Source organism: Pleurodeles waltl, chromosome 5 (genome assembly GCF_031143425.1).
Source record: "Pleurodeles waltl isolate 20211129_DDA chromosome 5, aPleWal1.hap1.20221129, whole genome shotgun sequence".
Taxonomy (NCBI): Eukaryota; Metazoa; Chordata; class Amphibia; order Caudata; family Salamandridae; genus Pleurodeles; species Pleurodeles waltl.
Window position 1 is genome coordinate 1,403,515,674 of NC_090444.1, and position 17,922 is coordinate 1,403,533,595.

Below are 17,922 nucleotides of genomic sequence, written 5' to 3' on the forward strand. Positions count from 1 at the left end.
TTGCTGGTGTGCTGCCCAAGACTTCACAGGTCACAGTACCAATCCACAGGCACACAAGTGCATCCCAGGTGAGCTCATCAGTTTGTTGGCACAATGGAGCCTTTTAAACACAAGGGGGGAGGGAGCACACTGCCTCTCATGCCCAGCACATCTCACCCCATTGCATCCTAGTAAATAAATATGCTTACCTTAAAGTTGCTGCAGTTTTTCACCAAAGTTGGTGTAGGTAGTGCTTTTATGTCTATACACGTATTTCTGGCACTTCATCAGTATGCTTAGGAATCTTGATTGACAGTGAACTAACCTTTGAGCCAGAGGTCAGTCACACAGTGGCAACCTGCTTCTAGATGATCAGAAAACGATGGAAGATTATTCCTTATAGCCTCCTTCCGGCTCGGAAACAGGTGGCCCTTTCACTCATTTCATCCAGGACTGACTACTGTAACACTTTTGTTCTTTTTGGAAGATAACAAGACCACCATAGCCAAATGTCAACTTTGAAAAGTGCTGTGGCAAGACTGATATTAGGTATCCCAAAATATATTTCAATTTCAAACAGACTTTGCAAACGTCACTGGCTTCCAATTCAGAAGCAAGTGATATTTAAGGCCATGTGTATTGTGTACATAGCACTTCATGGTGCCAAGGCGGGGGGGGGGGGGGAATTAAAGCCATGTTTCAATGGTGCCCCCGTCACAGACCTCTTAGTTTTACAACTCAGAACCTAGTTGTCATTCCTAAAGTTTGCAGAAAAGATGAGGAGGAGGGGCATTTTCGGTGGCACCTTCCAAAATTTGGTGTTCCTTCCCCTTCACCTAGCCGGGATTACATTTCACCGTATCCTTTAAATCCTTAAAAACATGTTTTTTTCTATTTTTTCACACACCGTTTGTGTACCCTGGTTAGGAAGCCGGAGTTCTTTTGTATGTTATTTTGAATAGCTATTTTATTCTGACTCCTATAAGTTTGTCAGGGGATGGGGCTATCTCAGGGTCTGCATTTAGCACCTAGAAGCCTTCAGGCATTGATGCGCTCAACAAATTCAATAATTCATTCATCACATTAAATGGCGTTTTCCCTACAATGCTGGTATTTTGTTGATGGAACACGCTAGCTCAGTTCTACTCAATGCAAATGAAAGACAATTCAGCCAGTAGTTAGTTGCCCAGTTGCATTACATTTTATTGGAACTTAAAAAGAACAAATCCTTCTAGTCGGGCCTTATTTCTAAAGCTTAGGTATGGCTAAATCAAATTGGGCACACACAGAGGAGCGTGTAATCATTGGGCCACAGGAGGCAACAGACTGGCGAAACTGGTAAACACCTTCGCTGTGCCTCTAAACCTTGGTAATCAAGAATAGTAACAGGAACATTTAGCAATAGTTACATCTACTAAACGGAATTTAAAAAAGAATAACCAACGGTAATATTATTTCAACAATTAATTCAAAGAGATACGGTAGTGTGAATGGTTTTCTTGCAATTAGTTCAAAGTGCTGGGCATACTGTCGATCTCTTTAACCAGGGATAGACTGGCCTGTTTATTTTGATGCTTATACAATGCAATACTTTGATTCAAGTCGTGTTTTCATCCATAAAATAATGTATTGATCACACTTACTTATTTGTCGTCATAATAAAGACAATGTAATACTACTAATGATGACCTGGTAAATATTCTTTAGCATATTTTAAATATGGAAATGTAGTCACATGTTCCCATACAGTGCTGAAGTTCATAAAATATTTTCCTAAAATAATTTGGGAATACTCCATAAGAACTGGTTCGCAAACATGATCAACCTTTTCTCGTTTACCAGAATTTTGCGATTTAGCACTCTGATAAATCATATTTGTGCATGTTTTTTGTTTGTACGTGGAAAAAACACAATTATTTTAAGACAAGTCTGGGTTCCATTAAGCTGTAAAATGATTTGTTTTGTTGTCATTTACCTATCAATATGGCACATGAATCACTCTTTGAGAGGTTTCCGTTCTCCAGGGGTGATTTAAAACAGCCATGTATTACAATTCAGTGGCAGATGGTGTCCTCCGCAGGTGTCCAGCGGTCCATGTATGAGTGCGTTGTAGAAGGCAGATGTTAGACACAGTTGGAGAGCTTGACTTCAAATAGCTAACCCGGGTAAATGAATAAATGTCACCACCCTCGTGGAAAAGGATGGCTTATCTTTAGCATTTTTTTACTTTAGATGCTAAGACGTGGCCATGTGTTACATATTAAATGATCCCGTTTTCTCAGATACACCTAGAGATATACAATTTAAATTACCGTCAAAAACAAAGAGGAGTAAAATGAACACGGCTTTAACCACGAAAAGGGACATAAAATATAATTGCAGTGTTGTTATTAATTAAATTATCTGAATACGTAGGTAATTAATATGACATAATCTGAGTAATTAGGCTCATAACTGATTATCGTCTACAAAACGCCAGGGAAAAAACAAATCCATGTCAGTGATAACGTCACTTGCAGTTTACAAAACTTCAACTTTAGAAACTGTTAGACATAAAGGAAACGTGAGCCATATCGTACAATACATAACTGTACAAGTGCCTATTTGACATACCACATCCACTGCAGGCTCACAGAGGAATGAAGGGCCCAGTGGAGAGTAGAGACACAGTCTAATCTCTCCACGGGATCCTTCGTGGCAGGAAAAGCGTCCTAGCACATGGATTGGAGGGGAGAGAAGCATGAGAGGCCTTTAGGGGTGGATGTATATATAGCTAGGTAGGGAAGGGGTCAGCCTCTTCCCCGCAAAAGCTGATCGCGCTGTATGGAAGTTAGACCTTAGGTAGGTAGGGCAGTGTTTAGTGCATTATATTCATTTGAGTACGTCATGGCTTCAGACCATGATGCTGTCTGCACTGCACTTCGCGTTTTGGGCGAAGTCAGATGAGCGTACCTGCTCAGACCTGGTGTTTTGGACCAGGCCTGGATAGGGATGGTGCACCCTATGCACGATGAGGCATGCAGCGTGACAGCAGCGGTCGCCGCTTGCCAATCGCCGTCGGCCAGTAAAACAGAGGAAAAGTCATGGGGGTGGGGCCGCAGCACATCCACCCGTGGTTTCTGAAGGGCCCTGAGAGGGCAGATGATGGCTATGAGGGCCCCAGTGGGAGTGGGGTGGGGTTTCGTGTGCAGGGGCCGCTCAGGGGAGCCAGTGCAAGGACTGGAAAGGTTTCTGTGGCCCAAATGAAAGCCAAGAGGGACAAACAGGGGGTGCAGCCTGGGCCTGATGAGGTGGAGCCATCTGGGGAGACAGGTTGCCGTGGGACAGTACTTAAGGCAGGGGTGGTGGCCTAAAGGGAGCAGACAGCGCCCAGGGTGGGAGCAACACAGATGAGAGAGCTAGCCACGTAGCGGGGATAGATTAGTACGCAGTGGACATTGAGGCTAGGATCAAGGAACAGGGCAGGTTAGTGGCAGAGACTGAAGATAGATGGGCGCAGTTGTGTATGGAGAGGGATGAAGCGATAGGGCGAGAAAGGCAACACAAGAGGAGGACGGGCGCTGAGGGCACAGGGGGGTCTTGGGACTCTGAGGGCCACAGAGCAGGTGTGGGCTTCTGGGTATAGGTGCCAAATGAAGGGATCGAAGGAGAAGAAGATGCCATTGAGGCCTGTGGGTCCAACACTGTGAGAGGCACATGTAGCAAAGGTGCACAAGGGGGTGTACAGAGAGTCAACACCAGTACGCGAGGCTACTGGGCAGGCAGAAGGATGGTGATGCCAATGGGGTGAAAAAAGGCCTCTGGACATTGGTCAGAACAACTAGGGGGGTCTGTGGCGGCCTTCTCCACAGCGTGGGACCATCCTACTTGGGAAGTAGAGGGAGCGGCATGACTGCAAAGCCCAATGGGCCCCTTTACTTTACCTCCAACCACTAGCACAGTGGCCGCTTGTCCAAATACCCTTGTTTGTCACCTCTCAAATGAAGTATACTCATCATTGACAAAGCATGCCCGGATCAGAGATGTATCTGTCAACATAGCTCCATCTCAACTTGCTAACCCAAGATGAAATATTTGAGGACAGGAATGACACCTTACCCATTGTGTATAACAATTATTCATAAGGCCTCAAGATGCCACACCAAACTGGTATTGGCAACAGACACATCCACACTGCACTGTGCACATGATGACTCCAATCAAATATACAACAAAGTCCTGAGTTTGCATGCATCACACTCAAAGAGGCCTCCAAACAGGCAAAGCCATTTCTTGCCTAGCCCCTGTTTTGCCTGCACTGATGGCAAGGTGACATTTTCAGGCCATCCTCCCAAGTACAAATTATCTTCACATTTCAGCAGCTGCTTGAGTCAATACACCCAATAGCATGGTTACTTGCCACAAAATGATTAACTGAAATGTAACTTTGTACAAGTTTTACTGTAGCTCTAAACTGTTGGAGGTAAATGTCACAATATAACCAGTAACATTGTACATTTTACATCAACAGGTGCCACTCCGCATACAGAGGCCCCAGAACAGACTGCCACTACCCCTCTGGATGAAGCCCTCAGTGAAGAAGACACTCCTGGACGTCTGGATGTGGAGGACAGTTCTGGCCCATCTGGCCAACCTAGTCAGACGGCAACATTGAGTCGCACTGTGCACACATCAACACCTCCCAGCCTGGTTCCCTCAACATCACAGACAACAGACAACCATTCAACTTCCCCAAACCTTTTTCCCTAGCATAATGTCTACCATCTTGTGCCCCCCAGTCCTGGATTCTGAGTTGCAGTGTAACACTTCCGACAATGAGGGTCCAGGACAAAGTCAGAGAGGGCATCTTGTGCAAGGGCAAAGGCCCGTGTAGGTAGGGTGCATGGGATGGATGCTCTAGGCCAGCGGGGTGAGGCCACAGGGGCTGCTATTGGCCAGGACACCATCAGACATGTCTTGGGGGTCTATGAGGAGATCCAAGGTGTGATAGGCCAGGTCTTGACCAAAATCCAGGAGATTCAAACAGCAACAGAGGAAAATGCACAGAGACATGTGGGAACAGATGGCACCCCACAATAACAACATGGCCTCCCTAACAGTTGTGCTGAGATACATTCACATCACCCTGAGTAGGGCTTTTCAACAACAGTCTACCTCTTCCTTTGGCTCATCAACATGGGGCACATCAACATCTGTGCCAGCCACTGGAAGGGAGGCCCTGCCAGAGGAAGAAGCAGCCCCAGACACCCCTGCCTCTGAAGCAGAAAGGAGGGACATCCAGCAAAGAATCCAAGAGGTATAGATGGCAAGACACCCACCACTGACAGTAAGTGACTTTTTCCTAAAGGACCTCCTTTGTGTTCCATACATTCACTCTATTGACTGATCCTCAACTACCTGTCAGTTCCAATGGGAGGCGTACTCTGTACTTCAAATGATCTGGCATCTACTCCAATGATTTCATTCACCATGACAGACCCCTTCACTTTACATTTTTGTTTCTTTCTGTCCCAATTTCTTTTTTTTGTATTAGCATTGTAATAAATTCATCCATCACAAACTGCTTGCTAAATTTTCACATTTAGCTATTTAGAGATGTAAGACCACGGAAACCGTACAATGAAGGTATAAGCTACTTGTGCAAGCAGGGATATGTAACAGGTACACAGTGACGAGCTCAGGATTACCGTTTACATCACCAACACATTAGTACAAGTGTCTGGTGAATCCTAATCCGATTTCCATGCATCTGCTGGTATGGCACAAACATATGACACTGTAGTGACACAGGCACTGTGGCCTGCAATGATGAAACATATATACAGCTATATACAGGTCATACAACAAAGGTGTTTAGTCAATGTGAAGGACAAATGACTAGGTCAAAAGCTAGGACTACATATTTTCTGACAACATGATGAAACACTGGATGCCTCAGGCCCACCACAAGACACAAAAGAAGTGCAATGGGTACTTCTGTGTAGGTACACAAAACACCACCACCAAAACACTGTTCAAACTATGTTGGTACAGGTCTCACACATCTAAACTCTGCGACCTACATTACCTAGAACAATCCATGTCCATTTTCTAAGTCAGAATAGCATCAGATACCTGCCAATGTCACAACTCCAAAATGCCCACATGAAGATGACATGGTGAAGGTACCGAAACAAAGAACAAACCAAGGAGTATAGGCTTGAAACCATACCTATGACAAAAGTCACATAGCAAGCAACTGGCAAACAAAGTACGTTGCAAGGAAACTGACACAAACAAAGCAACATCATTAAGGTGGGGATGTGTCAAAAGCTATCTTATCAAGCAACTTTTTGCTGAATATTGCAGAATATCAGATGTCTAGCTGTGTCCAAAACACTAAACTCACACATTCTCACATCTACAATACATTGTACAGTCACAGTCATTACATAACATTACATACTTACACTTATGAAAAGTAGCTGTTCATGAGATTTTCTTACAAGTCAGCACCTTTCTCTTCACCACTGTCATCCTCACTTGGCATTTCAGGAGGCTCAAACTGTGGCACAGCCTGCTCCCCTTCCTCTACGATGTACATAATTTTCTCCACAGGGTGATGTTGTGGTGCATGTAGCATACCACAGTGATTTGACACTTTCCCGGTCGAGTAGAGGAGGGCTCCACCTTGTCCAAACAGTAGAATCTGGCCTTCAGGAGCCCAAAGCTCACTCCACTGCCCACAGTGTTCTTTCAAGGGCCTCATTGAAGCAGACTTACCCTGGCGTAGTTGGATTCCTCAGTAGCGTCAACAACCAAGGACGGTTTGGATATGGGGAGTCTCCTGTTAAGGAATGGGACATAAATGCAACCATGAGTTACTCACGACATGTTTGTAGAACCTGACATTACACGCACAAAATCAGAACAGATGTGACTACCAACCAGCCAGGCCCTCTCTGGGTGCAATTGTGACATCCGCTTGGATATGGTGCTTTTCTGCATTATAACGGAATCATTGGCTGATCCTGGATAATGGGCAAAGACATGTGAAATGTAGAGATCCACCAAACAGACAACTTGCACATTGATGGGATGAAAGTTCTTTATGTTGTGATACACTGAACTGCACTTGTTCAGTGGCCTGTTCAGTGGCCTGCGGTGGCACATCACATGTGGGAGGTGGGCAAAACATAAAAGTCAGGCTTCACATAGGCTAAATCCTCACGCTGGGGGAACCTGACACAGCTGTCAATGTGTTTCAACATTTCTGAGAGGAAATCCTTCAACACCAGACTGAACATAGGTTGGGACATACCAAGTGATAGATCCACTGTATGTTAGAAGGACCCTGTGGCTAGGAAGTGCAATACTGACATGACTAGTACAATTGGTGATATGCAGATTGCATAACTAATAGCTGGCACCTGGCTCCAACTGACGGCTTAAGTCCATCATTGTTTGCCTATCCGGGGGGTATAACATAATATTATGCTGTTGCTCCATGGTCTAAAGGTCTGGCAGTGGACGGTAGACAAGAGGTTGTCGCATCTTCCCTCTCCCAGGGTACCTATTTATGAGAAGACATGATTTCGAACGTTAGCCAGTGCGTTCACATCAAGATACCTTATGCATACCAAAATATGTCATGTGACAATGCATTTCTGACTGGATAGACTAGACACCCGGTGCACATCACACCTGGCAAATACACAAGTGTCACATGTGACCCCCATGGTTGTCAACACGTGTCCACAGCATGAATTTGGATGAAACTTAAATACTTGCTACACAATTGCCCCTCAAAATGTGACAGTATATTCCTACCACCAAAATCACTTTTGACAGTGGTGGACCGTGCAACACCGCCAAATGCCATCTGTGCCCGCAAAACACTACAATGGTGGTTGTGTAGAAGAACCTACAATGCAAGACAGAATAAGGATGTTTGTGATGCTATAACACATATATTGTATGTGTGACACAGTTTAGCAAGCCAAGTACAACATTTCAGGCTGCCAAAATAATGGATGCCTGATCTATTCCACTGTAGATTAGGAGCTGCCCACAACCCCCTGTTGGATGTGCCTACCTGCCCACTAGATGCCCCTTCATGTGCAGGTTCCCTGGCAGTAATAGGAGTCAAGTGTGGGAACAGTACTGTGCAATGACTTAATGATGGACTCACCAGCGGAATTTAGTTATAATCATTTTGGTTAAAATAAACCCAAATAGTTGGTTTTTTGGGCACACATTTGTCCTGCAATTCCTTTTCTACCTTTATTTTATTCCAGAGTAATTTGTGTTGTCTGTCTACAGTTGTGTGCATTTTAGCCTGATTGCTGATCGATGTGCTGTTATTTGCAAAATCTGACTTTGTGGGCAGTGCTGGTGTCAGCTAGGACAAGGGTATATGTTGACTGCATGGATATTTGTTTGTTAATGCATTTTTAGTGTAATTGCATTGTGTTCTGTTTGACATGGTAAGTATTTCATTTTGTGTGTTCCAATGTCATCATGCATGGTGTCAGACTTGTCGCCCTGACATGGATTGCAGATTCATCTGATGTGTGGCAGCTTGAGTTTTGTTTGTGCAGTCATGGAGGGTATTCAATTGTGCTACCTTTGTTTGCATTTGACTATGCATGTGTCCATTTTGATGTGTGTACCCTGCAGCTGCTTCATCTAGATATATGTCCCATTCAGTTGCTGTTGTAATTGCTTTCTTGACTTGCACTTCCAAATTCTGCAGACACTGGTTTAAGTATTGTTTGTCCCTGAGATACATGTAAAGCCACTTCCTGTGCAAATGCTGATTTAGGGACATGTGCAAAGTGTGATGTGTCCAGTCCACCATGCTTTCCTGAGTCCCCCTGATGCCGCCGTCCCTATTGTGTAGGTATTGTGTACATAGTGAGCTTTGAATATTTGTCTGTCAACTATTGTGTATCCCATTGTCCTTCCATTGTTTTGCAATGTGGGGCTGTTAGTTATATTGGTAGATGAGATGTTGCTGTGTTGTTGGTGTGGTGTGCTGCATTTCTTCCCGCCCAGGGCGCTAACCAGGCAAAGGCCGGCTCTGCACATCGCAGAGATTTGGAATCGCTCACTGATATGGAGTGAAGGGCAGCAGCTGGCAGTCCTAAAGTGAGTAGGAAGGACAATTGTAGGAAATACACTCCCAACTGCCTAGACTCGAAGCAGCCCTGAAGAGAGGCTGCGTTATTAGCGAGACAAGTCTGTTGATAGCTCATTCTGCACATGACATGCAGTAAACTTTTCTTTGGCTGCCTCTGCGTTGTGGTACACGTAATTCAAAAATTATAACTGGACTTGGTTGCAGAAAGCAAATAAAAATGCTCACTGGGTGAGGTGCTCACGTATGTGATGGGGAAACCTCAGAGCCCTGTGGCCTATATGTTTTAAAATGAATAGCACGTTAATTATAAGCTTCTAGGCATGAGGCAGTACAACAAAGCTGCATGCCCTTCGTACAATGGCCAGCTGCAAGTCAGTAAGCTAACTTGCACAACTAAATTCTTTGATTATTGTGAAGATGATGCTACCAAAGGTGTGTCCGTTTTTTGTCACAGATGTAAATATATAAATAGGCATACTAAAAGTTCAAATTTTAAATGCTCCCATCTGTCCTCAGCATAGACTCTTGGTACTCATAGTCCACCCTTTACAGTCTGTGATAAATAAACATTAGACAAGATATTTAAAGCATTTATTTCATCATCTTTTCTTTGATTGATCTAATGTCTTGAATGGCAAAACGCGTGCTCCTTGCTCACCGTGCGCTGGAGCCAAGCTACTCCCAGGAACCCCAATCAGGAGTTAGGTTGCTTGTGTTCCAGTTAATGGAGGACCTAGTCTGGCAGTTCGGGCTGTAGTAGCCCAATTGCTTCAAAAGGTCCTTGGTTTTGATGTGGCCGCCGACGGCTACTAGTTCAGACAAACCGGTCCATTCAAAGGGTCCAATATGGCTTTTCACATGGCCTAGGGATGGTGGAGCAGCTCTCAATTTAGGAGTTTGGGGTTACTCTGCATGAGAGAGACTGCAGGCAGGTGAATTTTTTTTTTTGTCTAGGCTTTTAGCCACCACCAAAACCATATTGAGCATCATCTTGCACCTAGAATTGGGCATGGGCTTCTCAGAGGACCAAGTTGGAATGGTCCTTTTATTATTGTGGCTGAAGTTATGTGGCACTCCAGAGGCTGGCTTCTCTAGGAGGGTGTTGGAAGTTGTTTAAATGTATACCATATGATTGCTTTACCCTGGTTGGCATATGCTAAGAACAGGTTTAATTATCTGGGATTGAGCCTTCTATTTGACTCTCCCGAAAGTATTGGCCCTCTAATCAAGGATCTAGTCAAACAAAGTGTTTATCTCATAGAGAGGAGACGAGGATAGAAAAGTCACTTGATATGGTCTCTGTCCTTGGATATTTGCCAATTTCCAACAGTCCAGGGATTGAACCCTAGGGAAGGTTTTGGGCACTACAGGAGTTACATTTACTAGTTCTATTCCAAACTAAACCATTTGGGAAAGGTGTTGGACAGTAAAGGGATTACATCTACTATTTCCACTCCAACATAAAACATTTGGTTTTGGATACTAAAAGGGTTACATTTACATTTCTCACACCCATCTAAACTATTTGGAGAATGTTTTGGCCACTAAAGGGGTAACATTTACTATCAATACGCCATAGTAAAATACCTTGTATTTTTTTCTACAAAAAATTAAAACTTTGCTTATAACATAGTCTTACCATATATATTTTCCAATATAATTTACAGTGCAAATTATTGTATTAAATAATAAATTAAAAAGTATAACATTAAATAAATATACATTACTCATAAATGGTAAACACTATTTAAAAATATGCATTTATTATAAAATGTATTAGTTGTAATATATAATATACATTAATTTATAATTACTAATATGTAAAGGATCTTCACAATTACCTAATTTATAACACCTAACAACAATATTTAGACTAATTAATAATAAAATTAATTTATTAAGTAAGAGATACAATGCATTTATTTTAACGTCTTAGCTGCTGGACCTGCCCCCCCCCCCCCCCCCAGTGCTGAGCCCTTTTTTGGCTATTTGGGGTAGTTCGCACTTAGGCCTTCATACCTTTTTGTCCACATAAGCTATCCACACCAAATTTGCGTCCTTTTTTTCCAACATCCTAGGGATTCTAATGGTACCCAGAGTTTGTGGTTTCCCCTGGAGGAGACCAAGAAATTAGCCAAAATATGGTGAAAATTTTGTTTTTTTCAAAAAAATGGGAAAGAAGGGCTGCCGAAGAAGGCTTGTGTTTTTTTCCCTGAAAATGGCATCAACAAAGGGTTTCTGGTGCTAAAATCACCATCTTCCCACCTTTCAGGAACGGGCAGACTTGAATCAGAAAACCACATTTTTCAACACAAATTTGGCATTTTACTGGCACATACCCCATTTTTACTATTTTTGCTGCTTTCAGCCTCCTTCCAGTTAGTGACAGAAATGGGTGTGAAACCAATGCTGGATCCCAGAAAGCTAAATATTTCTGAAAATTTGACAAAATTCTGAATTCAGCAAGGGGTCATTTGTGTAGCTCCTACACGGTTTTCCTACAGAAAATAACAGCTGAAATAAAAAAAAAATTTGAAATTGAGCTGAAAACAACAGCCATTTTTCTTTATGTTTTACTTTGTCATTTTTCCTACGATGTCAGATTTTTTAAAGCAATATACCGTTACGTCTGCTGGACTCTTCTGGTTGCGAAGATATATAGGGCTTGTAGGTTCATCAAGAACCCTAGGTACCCAGGGCCAATAAATGAGCTGCAACCTGCAGTTGGTTTTCATTCTATACTGGGTATACAGCAATTCATTTGCTGAAATATGAAGAGTGAAAAATAGGTATCAAGAAAACCTTTGCATTTCCAAAATGGGCTCAAGATAAGGTTTTGAGGAGCAGTGGTTATTTGCACATCTCTGAATTCCGGGGTGCCCATACTAGCATGTGAATTGCAGGGCATTTCTCAAATAGACGTCTTTTTTACACACTCTCTTATATTTGGAAGGAAAAAATGTAGAGAAAGATAAGGGGCAATAACACTTGTTTTGCTATTCTATGTTCCCCCAAGTCTCCCGATAAAAATGATACCTCACTTGTGTGGGTAGGCCTAGCGCCCGCAACAGGAAATGCCCCAAAACACAACGTGGACACATCCTGTAGATTTTGGCCTCTAGCTCAGCCGGCACCTAGGGAAACCTACCAAACCTGTGAATTTTTTAAAACTAGAGACGTAGGGGAATCCAGGATGGGGTGACTTGTGGGGCTCTGACCAGGTTCTGTTACCCAGAATCCTTTGCAAACCTCAATATGTGGCTAAAAAAACATGTTTTCCTCACATTTCGGTGACAGGAAGTTCTGGAATCTGAGAGGAGCCACAAATGTCCTTCCACCCAGCGTTCCCCCAAGTCTCCCGATAAAAATGGTACCTCACTTGTGTGGGTAGGCCTGGTGCCCGTGACAGGAATAGATTACACAACGGTCATTGTGGTCCTTACATGAGGCAGCTGTTGACCCTGGGGTGATCCATTCCTGACGCAGGCACTAGGTGTAGGCACTCAAGTGGGGTAGTGTTATTAACAGGACAGGTGAGGAATCACTGGGTGGTAGCAATTTTGTGAATCCCAGCATATTCCTGTAGTTTGTGTGACAGAAATGCGAGAAAAATTGAGTTTTTGTTCAACATTTCAGCTTTGCAGGGTATTCTGGGTAAGAAAACTTTGGGGAATCCACACAAGTCACACTTCTGTGTACTCCCCCGAATGTCTAGTTTCCAGAACTGCTTGGGTTTAGTGTGTTTCTCTATATGGCCACCAAACCCAGGACTAAAAACACAGATGCCTGCCCTACAAAACCAGTTTGTTTTGCAATAGATAATTTTGATGTCTCCACAATACGATTTGGGCGGTGGAATTTGGGGCTGAACTAAATTGGGGAGCTCCCAAGAGAGCACTCTCTCTCTCTCTGCTTGCCGCTGCATTCACCTGCTCTCTGGGTTGGGCTAACCCACTATTACCCAGTTGCACAGACTGCTTGCGAAGGGACAGCAGGACTGTCCTCATCACCTCCCTCATATTTTACTGGAAGAGGAGTTATCGAATGGGACTCCTCCGACTGAAAAATCACTCCCAGAGTCTGCGCCATTGTCCTATCCCTCAGATGCTGTCTCAGTGTCTGATGTCTCAGTCTCTGATCCTATGTCAGAGCTGTCCTCTATAACCCGAGTGACAGCAGCAGTCATCCATCAAGATGCCATCTCTGCTATTGGCTAAACTGTTGCTCTAAAACACTAGCCTACGTAGACAGTCACAAAATCGATGGTGTGTGTGAGATGCGTGCAACAGTAGAGGCCACCTTACCTGCGCTTCTTCCCTCAATCAGCACGTTCTTTCAAGACACTCAAAAAACACCTTGTCACATACCATTCGTCATAGTCTTTAGCACCTCCTGCGCCCAGTCCAACAATCATTATTGGTGCTCCCACTCCCTCCTCCTCGGATTCCCTCATTACCACCCAGCAAAAGTGCCCTTAATCTCTCCATAGCTGCCCTCCACCCCGCACATACATTTAATATATATTATAGCGCAGGTAATGGCTGACTTTACTAATGTACTCAGCTATTTACATAAAATACAGATTTGCTCTTTGCAGTAGGCATATAAACCTTCTGCGCTTCTTTATGGCACTAAAACTGCCACTAGACAAGTCTGACCCTTTTGTAGCAGAAACATAATCGCAATACTTACTTGACTTTTTTATTGCTGCCTAAAAGCTACAATTGAAAAGCGTCAGTTGAAGTGTGTGCATTGCTTTGAAGACGCAAGCTGCAACTGCAAGACAACTGGTGGCAAATCTATATATATATATATATATATATATCACTTTTATATGTGGGTCTGGTTTCCTGGGGCCCATCGCAGCCCCCAGGGAAACCACATACGTATTGACAAATGTGATATAGGTATATATATATATATATATATATATATATGTGTATATATATATATATATAGATCTATCTCTATATATCTATCTACATAGATATATCTATAGATAGATCTATATATATATGTATACATATATCTATAGATCTATCTATAGATAGATCTATAGATATATCCATGTAGATAGATATGTCTACATAGATATATCTATATATATAAATCTATATATATATATATATATATATATATATATATATATATATAGATCTATTTATTTTTTTTGTTGTGGTATGGTTTCCTTGGGGGCCAAAATGGCCCCCAGGGAAACCCTACAACAACTAAAAAAAATATTGCCCCCTGTCCATTTATTTTTCTTCTTTTTAAAAAAAAAAACAAGAAAAGTTAGCCCCTGGGGAGGGGGCGCGATTGCGCCCCTACCCCCTGGGGCACCTACCTTATTTTTTTTTAAATATGCCCCCGGGGGGGCGGCCCGTTTTCCGAGGGTGCCGACACCACCAAGTGAAATCCCTGGTGCCTAGTGGTGTTTCCTGGCCCCCGATCGCAACTGTGCACAGCTGCGATTGAGGGCCAGGAAACACTTTCAGGAAGGCCTCGTAAGAAAGGGGAGACTCTCCCCTCCCCTTTCTTACGAGGCCTTCCCGAACGTGGGGAAGGCCGTTTGTGGCCATTTTCCCCCTGCTCCGATGGGGAAATCCACATAGTTACGTCAGCGTGCATCGCGATGCGCGGACGTCACAAAGCGGTGGGTGGGGGGCGGGGGAGACACGGAAGAGCTTCTGTGTCTCCCAGGGAACAAAAAAAATAAAAATCGGATTTATTAACCCCCTCCCTGGTGTCGGCCACTGGTCGTGAACCGCACCAGGGAGGTAGTGCGGGCGTCGGCCAGTGACCGACGCCCGCATTTAAAGGATTAATACACATAAATTACACATTAAATATGAACATTAAAAATATAAAATCACAATAAAGATTACATCAAAATATTACATTTAAAATATGATCCTTATATTTTATTCAGGAATTACAAAAAATTATGAATTATGTTTTGATTTCTAAGGTAAAAAATATTGTATTTACATTTTAATATATATATTCAAAAAACGTAAATGTAATCATATCTAAATATTTACACATTCCAACCATACATTTAGGAATTATATACACACAAATGTACATTTTTTTAAACAATATTATACATTATTCATATAAATTAAATAACATTTAAATTCTAATAATTTAAATTTCAAAATTACTTATAATTAAAAGAACAATATTATACATTGTAACAGTTAATAAAAAACCATGTAAGGCATACATTTTAACTTAGAAGCAAACTAATATTCAAATATTATAATCATCACCCCACCCTTTCCCGTAAAAATGCAAATTCCTGTTCCTATTAACATTATTACATCTACATTAATCAAATTAGAAATAAAATAAATTTGTAAATGTTTGATAATAACTAACAAAATTTACTATCACATCAATAAACATGTAACTAAAAAAAAAGACAAAAAAAGATAAATTAACCAATAAAAGCGATATATAATATACAAAAATATTTTCACAAACACATTTTTTAATGAAAACATTTAAAAACACACTGAAACCCTTCTTACCTTCAATATTTCTGTCAATCATATTTTTGACATCAGGATATTCTTGACATGATGTTTATGTATTACAACATTCTGTATTCAATATTTTGTCCTAACAACCTGCATGGAGAATCACCCCCAGATTCTAGTGAGTGGGTTTTGCCTAGGAGGCAAGGTAGACTACTAGAGGCTGCTGCTTACTCCAGGAAGTTGCCATATGATGTCCACATGTCCCACACTGGCAGAGTTGTACCAATGATTTGAGCATCTGCACAGACCCTCCTGAGGCAGAATCTCTTAAGTACGCCACAAAAAAAGAGCAACAGAGAAGTGTTGCTGCAGAGGTAGAAGAGAGTACTCAGTGTTGTGCACACCCCACACCTTCATCAGCAATAGTATATTTCCTGCCCATATACCAAGGGGCAGCACACACACTGAAGATATGCATGTTCCAGTTAAGTATTTTTAAAGGTTTTATAAGAAATGAACTAGGCATTAAAACATCTGAACACTTTACACATAAAATTGCAAAATTATACTATAGTGCATACAATGAAAGGAACTAATAATTGCAGACAGGGTAACACAAAGAAATTGGAACCCAAAAACTGGCTAACTTGAAGACAGTGGTTCACATAAACTGATGCTCTAAATCTAGCACATCTGTATAAAACATCTACATGCAGGCTTTAAAGAGTAAGCACTCCATGACTGCAGTAGTCTGAAATCCTTGGGTAACAACTGCAATTGGTGATCATTGTATTCAATTCTAAACAGTTGATATTGTGATTGTAATTTAATACAGTAATGAATTTAGCCATGCAGAGCAATCAATCACTCCACTCCTGCATTGATTGAAATTGAGAGAACAATCTTAGTGACAGAAATCCATAAGAGTTCTATAGACTCCTGATATAAATCAATTATTTTTAGGGTAGGAACGTGGAAGATATTTGCTAAGGTGAAAGCCATTTTTTGAACGCAGGTAATGCAGTTAGAGTCCGAATTTCTTGGGAGACTGAGGTTCATGCTTTTGGGGAGCACAGCCTGAGAAGGGTTGTTTCAAGGTAGTGGGTCTGTATTATAAAATTGATGGAAGCCCCCAGAAAAAAATGATTTTTTTTAATCAGGTACTGTCATTAATCTGGGTGGATGAGTTTATTAACTATGCAGGTGAGGCTGGGTGTGACTTTTTCCACCATTGAAAGCCAACTCAAAAAAAATCAGGATGCAGGTGAGGCTGGGTGTGACTTTTTCCACCATTGAAAGCCAACTCAAAAAAAATCAGGATGAGGGCTATGTAATCAATGCAAATGGCCCCTTAAGTCAGTTGGGCTGCCAAGTTTATGTAGGCTTTGTTTGGGTCTAGATACATTTTGATAAGGTCTGGTATGATTGCATTTCTGTAATCTAATCTGAACAAGATAACCCATGACTTCTTTTAGATCGTGTTCCTGTAAGGGGTGCTTGATTCTTCTTATTAGTTTCCACTGGTAATTTGGGTTTCTTGTCATGATGTTGAAATATTTGTGAAAATCCAATGTAGTTCTCAAAAACAAGTACAGAGATTTTGACTTATCAAATGATGGAAATGGGGGAGTTCAGAATGTTTGTGGAGTCCAGCCAGTTTTGTAAGGTATAGATGAGGACCGTGTTGAAATAAAAAGGAACTCTGGGCCTTATTTAATTGATGATGGACAAGTTACTCTGTCAAAATGGTGACCGATATCCCGTCTGCCAAAACCTAAATCCCATAAGATATCCACGGATTTAGATTTCGGACATAGTGGCGGAGAAACTAGTCTGCCAATATCTAAATAAAATCATCTGTCTTTTGCGGGTTGTACTTACAAGGGTCATCATTATCCTTGATTGCACCATTTAAAGGTTAGAGGCTTGATAGGAAATATCGGCAGGAGATGAAACTGTCAAGTGAAGCTGGTTCATTCAGCATATTGATGATAGAATATGCTAGAATATTTTATGTTATCACCCACAGGTTCACGGTAAATATTAAATAAGACAGTGGCTAAAACATAGCTGTGGGATTACTCATGAGATACAGTAATGATTCAGATGTGCGTGATCGAATTTAACAATTTGAGAATGATTGACTATGTATGATTTAAAGTTGAACCATTCTAGGGCTCTTCTTTCAAAGTCTTTGTAGTTTTTTCTGATGTGAATAAGGAAATTGTGATTCACAGTATTGAAAGCCATGAAAAGCTCATATAGAATTAGCATGCTTGAGCTCCCTTTGTCTAGGATGTTAACCTTTTAGAATGTCTGAGGCAGTTGGAGACTTATGGT

At 41.9% G+C, this 17,922-nt stretch overlaps 1 long non-coding RNA gene across 1 annotated transcript in view; it reads left to right on the forward strand.

Moving 5' to 3' along the window:
- The window catches only part of LOC138297393 (uncharacterized), a 76,796-nt gene extending 71,283 nt beyond the window's left edge, over window positions 1-5,513 (forward strand). The window contains exon 3 of the long non-coding RNA XR_011204075.1: window positions 4,490-5,513. This is a non-coding gene — a long non-coding RNA (uncharacterized lncRNA). The remainder of the gene's footprint in view (window positions 1-4,489) is intronic.
- Window positions 5,514-17,922: the final 12,409 nt, after the last annotated feature.